We start from the raw sequence: 12880 nt of genomic DNA, 5'->3' as shown, positions 1-12880 counted from the left end.
CTACAGTTGTAGTGAGCTACAGTTCAACCAGGTGTGCAGTCTGTTAGCTAGGCGGACTTTAGCAGTTGGGACTGCTGCATACATATGCTCACTTTTTCGGACTACAAAAGAAAGTTTGTAGAAATTGTGATGCACCTTTTTATTTAATTTAATTTTATTCCCATTATATGTCAATTTTCTTGTTTTTGTATTTTCTACTATCAACTTTTTCTTTTTGACTAAAGGATTTTATTTGTGTGCCTTAAAGTTTCACCTGTTTTACATTTCTATCCATTTATCAGTGCGTTACCTAACTAATTCCTAAAAGGGTTATGTGACCCGTGAAGATGGCGTCTATATCCATGAGACAACGGGCGAGATATGGCTAGGGTTGCCAGTCCATCATGTTTTAGGCTCACATGAAATGCTAAGCAAATTTTGTAAAACCTCCAGACCCTTTGGACTCTATCACTGCAAACATTATAAAAACGACCACAAGGTCAGTGTTCAGTTCTAAACAAAGACGTCCTTCTCTAAGGAATCTGAACAAAACTTTTATTACGTTTAACTCCTGAACAACATTGATGGGCAAGAACCAACATTTGCTGGTGGTGAGACTTTTAACGGCATCCGAAGTGGCTTCTTGTTTCATCTATTGCTATTTTCTGAAACCGCAGCACTTGTTTTCCCCAAACGAATTCGATTAAATAAGAAATACAAAGCAAAATGTCTGTCAAAACATACCAGATCCTAGAAAACGCATGAGCTCTCCCTGACGTAGTCGATCTGTACCCCTTCATGACCTCTTTCTGAACTAGAAACCTTATAAACAATTGATGCGAGCCATTGAATTTTCCTCCCCGCTGGGAGCGACTTAACTGTGCCTCCTCTGCTGACTTCGTAGGTGCAAATAGTGGGGATGACATGCACTGCTTAGTCAACTCTAAAGTCTGCTCATGTGGACGGCGGTACAAGTCTCGCGGAGAGTGACCGTGTCAATTCTAATGTATGCTTATTCATTATGGAGGGAGCGATGGCTTGATCATGTATATTTTATGCTTTTAAATCTTGCAAGTTTCATGAAGTTGTCTGAATGAGTAGCATTTAAAGCCCAACTAAAGTAATGTGGCTGAATAATTAATCCGTAATGTCTTTTAAAAACTACGCCCAAGGTCATGAGCTCTGCTTAAACCAAAATATTTGTTTACTTGTCCTGATTGTAGATTTCATTTGTTGATCTCGACCGCCCGATATACTGGATTTACTCGTTTGCAGCGTGACAGAAAACCGAATCCTGCCACTACACCTGAGCTCGGAGGAAGTCTCGTCATGGAAGGCATGTGGACTTTTTCCACTGGAGAGATTATGTAGGTACATTTAAAAATAGACCTGCAAAGGTACAAAATGCTCATCACCAATTCAGGTCCCTCCCTTCGCTTTTCCGCCGCCGCCACTCGTTTCTCATCTCTCTGCCCCACGCTGTCCGAGTTGCCAACTAAATCTCTGCCTCATCTTGTCCGCCGTAACCTTGTTTATTCCCAACAGTAGCATTACCGGAGCTGTAAAAGTATTTATGGGGGTACGAATGCGGGACAGCCAATCTGAGGCAAATCTATAAATCCTGGCGGTTGATTTCTCAGGGCCAGGAGTAGCAGGCCGGTGATCAGTAGTGTTAGAAAGTATTCCCCGGGCAGTTCTGTGTAACTAACGTGCAGAGGCCGAGCGGCATGCCAAGCAGTCGCGTGGCGATGCTGTTGTGCCTTTTTAATATGGCTAAGCTGGCCTTCACCTCCAAAGAGAGGCACTGCCTGGCAATCCATCTAGCACGAGTTGCTATCATTAGCTAACACCCAACAGGGACCTGGGCTGAGGAAACGGTGTGTTTGTGTGTGGTCAGTGGTTTGTTGTAGTTGAGAATTTGTGGGTAGAAAAACCTGGAGTAAGCAAAACTCTCACTGTGTTACTTAACCGTAAATAGGACATAAATGTTCAAACTTTTTGGGGCCAACAACATGAAAGCAAGCAGACAATAAATAGATTGGAATTTTAAAAATCGGAGCCTAGGGGAAAGTGTCTTTTTACTGTACAGTAGATCCTCTCGATACTTGGCCTGGGCTCCTTTTGCATGAATTTCTGCATCAGTAAAGTCGATCAGCCTGGATCTCTGCTGAGTTGGTAAAGAACCTTATGTTGCTTTAATAGCTATCTTACTTTTAGTTTTCTTTTTTTTTTTTTTTTTTTTTTTGCATGTACATAAATTTACAGCGGGAGTAAGTAAGGCGCATCATCTTTTTCAGCATCTGTACTAGTCATGCCTTCCTTTAACCTTGTGCTCATCTCGCTGTCGCGCAAGCCAGGAGCTTCAGCTTCCATCTCTAATAAGATTTACAGAGAGTACAGCCGAGAGAGCCGGGGGATAAGTCTTGAGAGCTTCCCCCTTTTACCCTCCCCTCCTCCCCAACCTTAATATTGGCAAGGAAATCAATGTGGCGAGCAAACCGACCGGCACATTCTGCAGTCAGCTCCTACACTACAAAGTAATCAGTGAGTTGAACTAATCCTGGAAGGTTCCTCCTTCTGTTACAAAGTTAATAACAAAAGAGTCATCCCAGCCTATGTGTTGAATTAGGAATTAATCCTTGTACCAAGAGTAATTACCATGCAGGGTCATAAAAGAAGTGACCTTGCAGAAGAAGTCTGCGGTTGTTCGTCTCGGCATTCAACAGGTGCCTCGCTCTACACGTAGCACTACGCATAGGGACAATGTCGTTTATCCCTGCTTAATGTTTTTTTTTTTTTCCCTTCACTCCTTGAGAAAAGTGAACCCCAGAGGGCGGGAACCTCATCATCCACAATTTCTCACTTGTTTACATTAATCCCGTCTAGATATTCCCTCACTCCCATGGCAGCTCTTTGTAATTCGGCTCTATTGTCTCGGTTTTGATAGACAGCCAGACAACACTCGCTAATTAGCTTTGTGCGGGTTTGGAAATTCTCCGCTAATGCTCATTAATGGGAGTCAGGTCACCGATTAATACTTCACTGAAAGGTCTCATGTGGACGCGCTTCCCTTCGAGCTTTCACGGAAACCCAAAGACCGAGCCGTTTGTTTTGTTATTTCGGGAGCCGAACGCGACTAAAACCGGGCGGAGTCGCACGTGGACGCCAGGGACGCCGCAAGCTGTCTGCTGTCGTTTGTTGGCCCTCTGTTATTTGGCGGGAGGGGCGACACAGATAAAGCACACTCTTTGGTGAAGTCTGTCTGCCAGCCAGCTGTCAGACGTCATTTAAGTTTAGGACGGGTCAAGTGGAGTCATGTTTGGCTGAATCACACGCCGGTCCGTCCAGCCTCTCCAAAGGAAATTGCCATTTATTTAGAAAATGCTGAAAGGTAAACACACTTTTCTGCAGAGTCCACTTTTATGAAACACTAAAGCTCCCCTGTTTCAGCCGGACTGCGGCTTTCATTAGTGCAGCTGCCTCAGCCTGTAGAGAGAGAGGGAAAAACGTTCTTCACACATAGAGAAAAAAACAAACTATTGACGAATATCTGTTTATTAGTTTCCTAGACACCTACATTGTTTACACTTCTAACCCACTGTGCTTTGGAAAAGTATTTGTACTCCTTAAACTTTTTGAAATGTTGTCACTTTACAGACAAAAACTACAGCATATTTTATTGAAATTTTACATAAAAGTAATGAAAGAGAAGGAATATCTAAAATGGTGAAAACAAATCTAAAAGTGTCCATTATGAGTTTGTATTTATTTCCCTTTATTCTTGTACTCCTAATTACAGCCCCATAGAACCAGTTGCCTTCCGAGTTCATGCAATTAGTAAATCTTGTCTTTTATGTATAATTTTTTTAAATTTTTTTTACCAAACATTAACAAGCAAACAACATCATGAAGATGAAGGAATCCAGCAGACCAGTTAGTGGATTATACAAAAAAGTTTAAAATAAAAATGGTTAACTCCGTTTTCATATTTGTCTTTGTAAAATGTTTGAAAACCTAATATTTTTGTCTTTCCACTCCCAACTTTATGTGCCACTTTCTGTTGGTCCGTCGTATAAAATACCAATAAAACACAGAAGTTGGTGTTTGTAGCGAGACAAAATCTGGAAAAGTCTGAGCCGTGTGAACAGACATACTGTATATCACACCTAAAAACATAAGATCCCACAGTTGCAGGTTACTTTGTTTAATCTTGCAAATGGGAGATGGCTTACAGCTGCAGTAGCATTGTCATTTTTTTTCAACGTCATCCATGTTTAAAGTCAGATCATGTTTCGACTTCAGAGCTCTACAAAATTGCGATTGCTTTTTTCCAAGTAGTCAGCAGTACATAGCTGGGTATTTCAGAGTGCTAGTTTATAAAAGTAATTCTTAAAAGGGAAGTATTCTGTGTTTTTCAAAGCACAATAGGCTGTTTTATAGCACGATCAAGTGACTGTTAACTTCAGATGTTATAAAAATGCTGTATATATAAAATATAACTTCAAAATAAATTTTGCTTTGTAATTTAGTGCATCAAAATTGGGCCTCTGTCGTTTTAAAAGCTCCTGTTCTTTCTGAATCTCCGCCTGCAGTAAGTCATCACCACATGGCTCCTCTATTAACCCTTTAACAATGTTTTTACCAGTGATGCACTGAGAAGTAGCTCATATAATGAGCTCAGCAGACAGGCAGTTCCACCTGGTGTTTACTAATTGCTGCTGGCTAGTCTGAAGGAGCTGAAAGGGGGGAGTCATACGGGAGCGGTGTTTTGTGAGGCGAAACCTCCAAAGCTTGAAAACTGCACCTCAAAGGCGAGGCTGGGTTCACCCAGGCGTTTTACACAGCTGAGTCGTTGCCACGGGAGATTAAAAGATTTCTCAAACATACATGAAAGAATCAATTCAGCACTTCAAGTTTGTTTTTAATGAGGGAGTAGCAATATGACATTATGTCAAAAAGGTTGATTTTACATGATATAGTCCCGTTAATATAGTTATTTTAAAGGTTGTCTGGCTCTGGACTGATGAAGGAAAACAGGGAGATTTCTTTGAGGCTCGTGACTGACCAGTTATTATACTTTTAGTAATTTTTAGTAGTACATCTAATCGGTTTGTCATGTTTGTTCATGTGTGGAAAAATAAAACCAAGCACTGTGCAGGGGTGGGGCTTTCAGGCCTTGATCTCGGTGTGTGGTTCTCAGTGAGGCCAGAGTGTTGTGTGTACAGAAATGACCCGTCAGAAATGTATGCCTTTGAAAACCGGGGATAATCCACTGGGGCCATCTGACTAAATGAATTCTAACTGGAGTCAAGCCGATCCCCCATGTGGCGACTGAAAATCGCAGTCCATTCCTGTGGTCTTTTATCAAACCCTGAAAGCACAGAGCAGATAACACTCTTGACTTGCAGAGGAGGATTCTGTTTTTGAAGGTATTGTGCACGTGTGTGCGTTTGTCTGTAATGCCTCGTGGGGACCGATTTCCTGACACATACTACGTTGTGGGGACCCACTGCTCCTTGTGGGGACTGAAGCCTGGTCCCCACAAGGGGAAACGTTGGTTTTGGGTCAGGGGTTAGATTTTGAAGTAAGGTGTGAATTGAGTTTTGGTTAGGGTTAGGTATATAATGGGTAGGGTTAGAATAAGGTTAGGCTAAGGCTGTAGAAATGAAAGGAAGTCAATGAAAAGTCCCCACATAGATAGCCACACAACCGTGTGAGTGTGACCTTTTAATACATCTCTGGAAAAAATTAAGAGACCAGTTAACATGATCAGATTCTCACATTTTTTACTTTTTATAGGTACATTTCAGTAAAATGAATATTCTTTCATTCTATGAACTACTGACAACATGTCTGAAATTTCAACAAGAAATTTTGTATTTATTTGCAGAAAATGAGAAATGGTAAAAATAACGAAAAAGATGCAGTGCTTTCAGAACTCAAAGAATGCAAAGAAAACAAGTTTATATTCACTTAGAAACAACAACGCTAATGTTTTAACTCAGGAAGAGATCAGACACCATGAGGTTTCAATGGGGTTCAGTGCAGTGGTTTATTCATTTTTTCCAGAGCTGTATGCGTCTTGAGCTATCATGTCTCAGAATTATCTAAATTATCCCACTAACAGTGTTACTACAAAGTAGACTGTTCTGACTTAGGTTATGAGATTTCTTATATCATGTACAAACTTCACCAATAATCACAGTTATTCCAGTGCTAAAGGAAAGAAAAAGAAAAACTTGTAACAGCTGGGCTCTTTACCTTGGACCTCAGTGCTGTGTTGCAGATTGCTTGTGAAGTTTGCTTTTGGCCTCATTCGTACGTCTGACAGCGGCAGTAAGTAACAGTAACGGTGGGGGGAAAAATGAACAGAATTATCTTTTACAGTTTATGTCTATAAACATCACCGAGCCACTCTACAGACAATCTCTGCTAAAAATACTCCTTTCTTCAAATGACAAGGTTCAACTTACAGAAAAAACGATTCCAGCTGTCTTCACCACTTTATATTAAAACCTTGGACTTCAAGAAGAGCAAATTCAGATGTTTTCCAGATTCATGTATAAATGTTGGCAGCTATTGTTCAATATATTTTGAAAATAATAATGATAATAAACAATATCACATGGGATCGTAGGGTGAGAATGTTAGACAGTTCTTCTGTTTTTATTTTAGATTAGAAATGCAGAGAAGGAAAGATTCCTGTACTACCTTATTATTCATCTGGTACAATGCTGGCAAAAAATAAACAAGCAAATAAAATTTTGTACCTTCAGATATGGAGCTGGACAATAAATCAGTAATATGGTGATCAATATCAATAGATAATACATCTGATAGAATATTTAAAGCTCAATATATAGAATATTCACTGAACTCCGGTTCAGGACCGCACAGCATTCTGGGAGATGTAGGCAGAGGAGAGGCTTCAGCTGCTCAACATCTCATGGCTAGCTAAGCTAGTGGAGTGCTAATACTCCTAGCAACCTAGCGACTCACTCACTCTTTGGTTACCTAGCAACAACCTGTTCAGTAACTTGAGCAACTTCTCAAAAAAAAAAAAAAAAAAACGCCATAGAGAGAAAACTGTGGCTAAAACAGAATTTTAGATATTTAAACAAAATATGAATCCATATTTATTAATAGATAATTATCAATATCGTGATAAGTTTTTCAGCCACATCGTCCATCTCTATCAAATATGATATGTCGTATCGGTTCAAACACTGAAAGTCAACAACAGCTTTTGGTCAAGGATTCTTCTGGACTTTGAGGCTCAAAGTGAAAGAAAACGCCAATTTCCCTCCGAACAGCTTACAATCAATCAATCAGTTGAATTTTATTTGCATAGCACCTTTCAGCAACAAGGCATTTTGAGCAAAGTTCGTTAGATAAAGTCTTTAAGGCTCATATCGCTGTCACAGGTGCTAAATGTACGCTCCTGTCACAAATAACCAACCTTAAATCAGGAACCCCGGTGTGCCAAAATGACTTTTTGATAGATCGAACTTAAAAACTGTCGGCATTCAATTAGGCAAACATTTTGATCTGCTCTCCTTAGCTGCGCTTGTCAGGCTGAATAATATAGCCGTCGCCCCAGAAGGTGAAAAGCCTCCGCTGCCAGGATGGAAGGCCAAATCGTCAGGAGGATTGACAAGGGTTGATGCAACAGGCTAGAAGTGAGTTAAAAGGTCCCCACACACACACACACACACAGCGACACACTCGGCGTCTCCTCAGCGCTCGTCCTCGCTCGCTCCCCCGAGAGGGTATTTTTCATGCTTTCAAACCACCCGGCAGTGACAGGCCTCTGACAACCCCTGCTTACCCTGACACCTTTGTGGGTCCAGAGGAGGTCTCAGCCACAATGCTTCCTTTGATGGGCATTCTTGGGAGAAAACACACATCATTCTGCCATAATAGCCAATCTGATTGATTGGCACCATCAAACTTTTAGAAGGGAAAGAAGAAGACGACCACGACGATGACGAAGGGTTTGCAGGGTACACTGAATCTTATTCCAGCTCCGCACAACTTTTCACATTGCTTACAGTATCAAGTTAGTGAGGGATAATATATAGACTTGCTTGTTATTATTTTGTCTGTAATATTTTTGTCGGTATAATGAGAAAATATAACAAGAAAAAACTGCTAAACTTTTTCACATCCCCGTGTTTTTTTTTTTTTTTTCACCTGTTATCTCCTCTTACAGCAGCTAAAGCATCCTTAACATTTTAATGGTTATTTTTAAGCACTGACCGCAAGTGGTAAATGGGAGGAAAGGGCTTAGTCTGAGCATTTATCATCCTGGGCAGACTGTAAGGTGGTTCTAAGGAGCACCTCCCCATCCCAGCCTCCCAGGGGGAGAACATAATCATTAAGATCCTCGAAAGCGTTCCCCGCTCCGGCTCTTTCAGGGTGTTCGGAGGCAATTGCACAGCCGCTTTGAAAATCTCCAGCATAGCAACGTTAATGCAAGAAACGGGCAGTAATGAGGAGCTGGTGTTTGTTCAAAGGGACATCAAGTGGGGATATATTCAAATTATGAAGCCGCTGCTTTGCTTCAGGATAGTTCTGGTCTGGATTTTTACCGCAAACGTTGATCCACGACGTTTAAGGAAGACGTCAAGTGGTGATATTGAGTTTCAGTCTTGATTGTTTCTCGCATTACAACTACAAACCTGAATGTGTTTTATTGTATTATATAGGACAGACCAACACATAGCAGTGGGCAATTGTGAAGTTGATTGAAAAACTGGTAGCATAGCAGTAGTAATGCAAGAATGCATGGTTCTCAAATTTTTCTTTTTTTTTTTTTTTTACACAAATCAAATTCTGAAAGTCAGATATGTGTTTTCATCAGCCTCTACTCTAACTTACTCTAACGCCCATAAATAATGTCTGGTGCAGCAGACTCCCTTCATTAGAAGTACCTTTAGAAGAAAGTAGAATCTACCTGTGGGAGATTTCATCTCTGTTTTGAAAAAAGGAAAATTGAGTTTGGAGTGACGCAAGAAACAAAAAAGCCATATTACAGTACTTTTCAGAGTTGCTCATACCACATTCAGTTTTCACATTTTACTTTATGACCACGTTTCAGATGAACAGAGGGGAAAATATAATAGGAAAAAAATAAAAATCTGAAAAGTGTGGTGTACATTTAAATTTGTCCTTTTACTTTGATCCCTCTAAGTAAAATCCAATGCAACCTGCTGCCTTCAGATCACGCCAAAATAGAGGTGATCCGTATTTTACCTCCTAGAGTCGATATAAATTGATCCGCTAACGAATATGCTATTCCACTAACAGAAGAGCTGCTAATGGTGGCTATCGATGGTGCCTTCAACACGTAAACGGGCCTAATCAAAGCTTCCTGCGAGTTATTTAGGCAGATGATGCAAACCTGAAAGAAGTAAAACTTTACAGCGGAAAACTAGTAGTGCACATCAATGTGAGAACGTCCAACACATACTGAAACATGGTGGTGGCAGTATCATTCTCTGGTGATGCTTGGCAAGGAGATTAAAGCTAGTTAGAGTTGGTGGGAAAACAGGTGGAGGTAAATAATGGGTGAGCCTGTTAGAGGCGTCAAAAGACTCAAGATTGAAGATGAGATCTCATGTTTTCGAGGTTGTCGACCTCAAACCTACAGACAGAACTCCAGCTGATTATTGGTACAAAACCTGAACGTTGATGCTGACAGAAAATGTGAAAAATGTCATAGTCAAAATATGTAGAAGAAAGCGAAACTCAATTAAGCTGATTTGGAGGAACGTCCTGTTTTCCTTTTTAAAGATTAAATAGCTAAAAGTTACAACCCACCTTAATACTCTCTAAGGTGGGTATTAGATCTCACCTTAGAGAGTATTTGGGTGAAACTCACCTGCACTTCAGGCACTCCTGCTCCACTTTTGTGCATTAAGCTGTTTTAAACCTTATTTATTTATTTTTTTCCTGTCCAAGCTTTTGTTTGCCCGCTCTTTGCCGAGTCTCCCGGGCCCTTCGTCTTTGAGCCCCTTAACTAATTTGCCGGCACACGCAGAACGCGGCCGCATCATGGGGTGGACGCGATGTGTGTCAGAGGGCGCCGCTTTGCTTTCACAGAGAGGCCTCGTCGGTTTCAGCTCACTGCTGCTGTGGCACTCGCCATGTGTGGCTGAGAGACTGCTTACCTGCTTCAGCTGTGTCCATCCCTCCCTCTGTTCTGTCTTTGCTCAGGGACGGTCTCCCAAGGTCAGCCAACCTGCCACACACACACACACACACACATACACACACACACGAAGCACAAACCTATAACCACTGTGACTCCTTACCACCAGCAATCTTTCCTGTGAAATCGGAAATTGGTATGACCGGAACGCCGCCGTTCGCACGAGACGAGGGTGAAATGCTGGCATGACGTCCCAATTTGTCGTCCTAGCAACCTGATGAGAAACCGGTCAGCAAACAAGCAAAAACTTAACCACGAAATGCTTTAAAACACAAGCGGTCAAATTTACAGAGGGTTCTCGGCTAAAAGAATGAGGAAGATGCTGACAGCCGATGCCTTCTGGGTAATCAAGTGGAAACGAACATGTTCCTGGAACCCAAATGGGCCAGTGAGTTGCTTTGAAATTTCCCTTCAAACTAGAAGAATACAGTAGAGTTTTACCTCAAGAAAAGAACACTGCAGATGTTTTTTTGTCTTTTTTTTTTTAGTCATACCTCCCCACTCTTTCCACAGTCACACTTGCCTCAACACGTTGCACCTGTTCAATTATTCAGCCGCTACTCTGCGGTCGGGTCCTGAGCCGCGGTGAAAGCTGTACCTGCCGATTAGAGCGGGGCTTGTCACCGGAGCCGGCCAGATAACTCCTCCGCGTCTTCAGAGAGACGGCGATGCCTTCGGCCACATTACGCAGGAGGGCCGGTGGAGGAGGGGAGGGAATGTCATTACCTCATTGCAGGCTTGTCATTTCCAGACTCCGTTCTCCTGGGGACGGGCACGGATTTTGTTTTTTTTTGTTGCGAGAGAGTGTGTGTGCATCTGACTGAAAACCTGGAATGCAGAAGGTCTGCACAGTAAATACACTTTTATAGATTGCAGATTTAGTAAAGTCACTAAGTCGAAACCTAAAAGAAAATTCAGATAGTTTGACATTGTCCAGCAATTAGTCAACTAGTTTGAGAAAAATATGTTATAAATTCAGCATTTTTATGTACTATAAATGTTTGTTTTTCACCATGCACTTGCCTATGCAACACATGGGGAAATAGATAGCTGCAATTATTAAAATGTTGAATTAACACAGCCCTTTTTCTGTCTTTGCTGGGTAGCAAAAGTGTTAATAGATGTTTAATTTGTTGACATTATCTCCAGAGTTCAATAATCTGGTGAGGGGAAATCAGACAGAAAAATGTGGCGAACATTTTAATGTTCGCCACTAGGGGGCACTCTTGAAGCAAACACAAGCCATTTTAACGCCTCTTCCTGCCTTCACCGTGCAAGGGATGGTTTAATCAGAGCTTGCTTTTACCGGGAGCTGCTGGACCTCTTTTTCTCTTCTCCTATATATTTCACAGGTGCAAGGGTTGTAAAAAAAAAAAAAAAAAAAGGGAAATGAGAAGGAGGGTTAGAAAGTGTGTATGCAAGAATTTACAGTTTACTTTAAGAATCTTCCACATTTGCTTGCAGCCTCTCGCCCCCTTGTCCAGTCATCATACTTGCGTTTCAGTCGCTTGTGTCTTGTTGACTGTGTTTACTACATCCACGACTGTCCTCAATTTCAGGCACAGATATGCAAATCACACCGGAGTTATTAATCAGAGTGTCACAGGGATTATGCAAATGACCAGAAAAGAGTGGCGAGCGACAGAAAAGGCAAGACAGTGCAAGTCTGCAAACTTGCCTTGGCATTCACCAGAGGGAGATAGTTTTGTTTGAAAGGTTCAGATCCAGCCTGTGATCACTGTCGCCTTGTTCTGACCCCACACAGACGGTCCCGTTGAAAAGGTCGTTTTTATTTTGGGAGACGCTGCGCGTTGAAGGAGTTTGGGCCCGTCAGGGTAATGATGTGCCTGTCTTCTCAAAGGAGATAGCCAAATTGCATGATAAATTGTGGATTTCTTTGAATTAGCCATGGTTTTAATATGAAATACCTGGACAGAGTTTAAGACATATTGGCATTGTGTGTAGATTTTTTAAAATAACATAAAATCCTGAAAAACCTTTAAATGGCACGGTATAAAATTTCAAAACAGATGTGGATTGAAAACAATAACATGCAAACTGATAGGCTGCCAAAGTATCAAGTGGGCAGATGCCGGTATCAGACTCTCAATATATCATGGTCCTCTATAAAAATACCAGTTTCACTGTGTCACTGTACACAAACAGAAAACTGATAACGTAATTAAACTGCCTTTTTAAAACCAGAAATTCAATAATTATTTATAGGATTGTTAAAATAACATGTTATACAGAATATTATACCTTCCTAGTCTTTATAAGAAGAAAACAAGGTTCGTTTAGCTAGCCTGCTAGCTAGTCAGCTGTTTAACAGACACTTAGCTTATCTGACGCTGCTTTTAGAAAAAGTTACATTTATAAGAGTGATGGTGGTGCTCCTTCAGTGTCCACTTAACAACCTTCTTTGACTGGAAATAGCCAAATGTGCCTTTCTTGTCAGTGAGAGGAAAGTGACAGTCTTCTTTTAGCTAGCTGACCCAGAGTGTGTGTCAGCAGGGTGGAGGGGAAGTGCTGTGTTACTCTTTGCTCCACACAGCCGTCTCATTAAAATGACTTTAAACTACTGGAATTGTATGAAGGAAGCTTTTAGCAATATTTGAATTTCTATCTTTTTATCATCTCGGTTCTTGCCTTAATGTAAGTTTCTTATGTAGCGTTATGTAAACAAAT

Source organism: Poecilia latipinna, unplaced genomic scaffold, assembly GCF_001443285.1.
Source record: "Poecilia latipinna isolate Pla-1442-1.1 unplaced genomic scaffold, P_latipinna-1.0 Scaffold1418, whole genome shotgun sequence".
Classification (NCBI taxonomy): domain Eukaryota; kingdom Metazoa; phylum Chordata; class Actinopteri; order Cyprinodontiformes; family Poeciliidae; genus Poecilia; species Poecilia latipinna.
Note: the sequence above shows the minus strand (reverse complement) of the source record.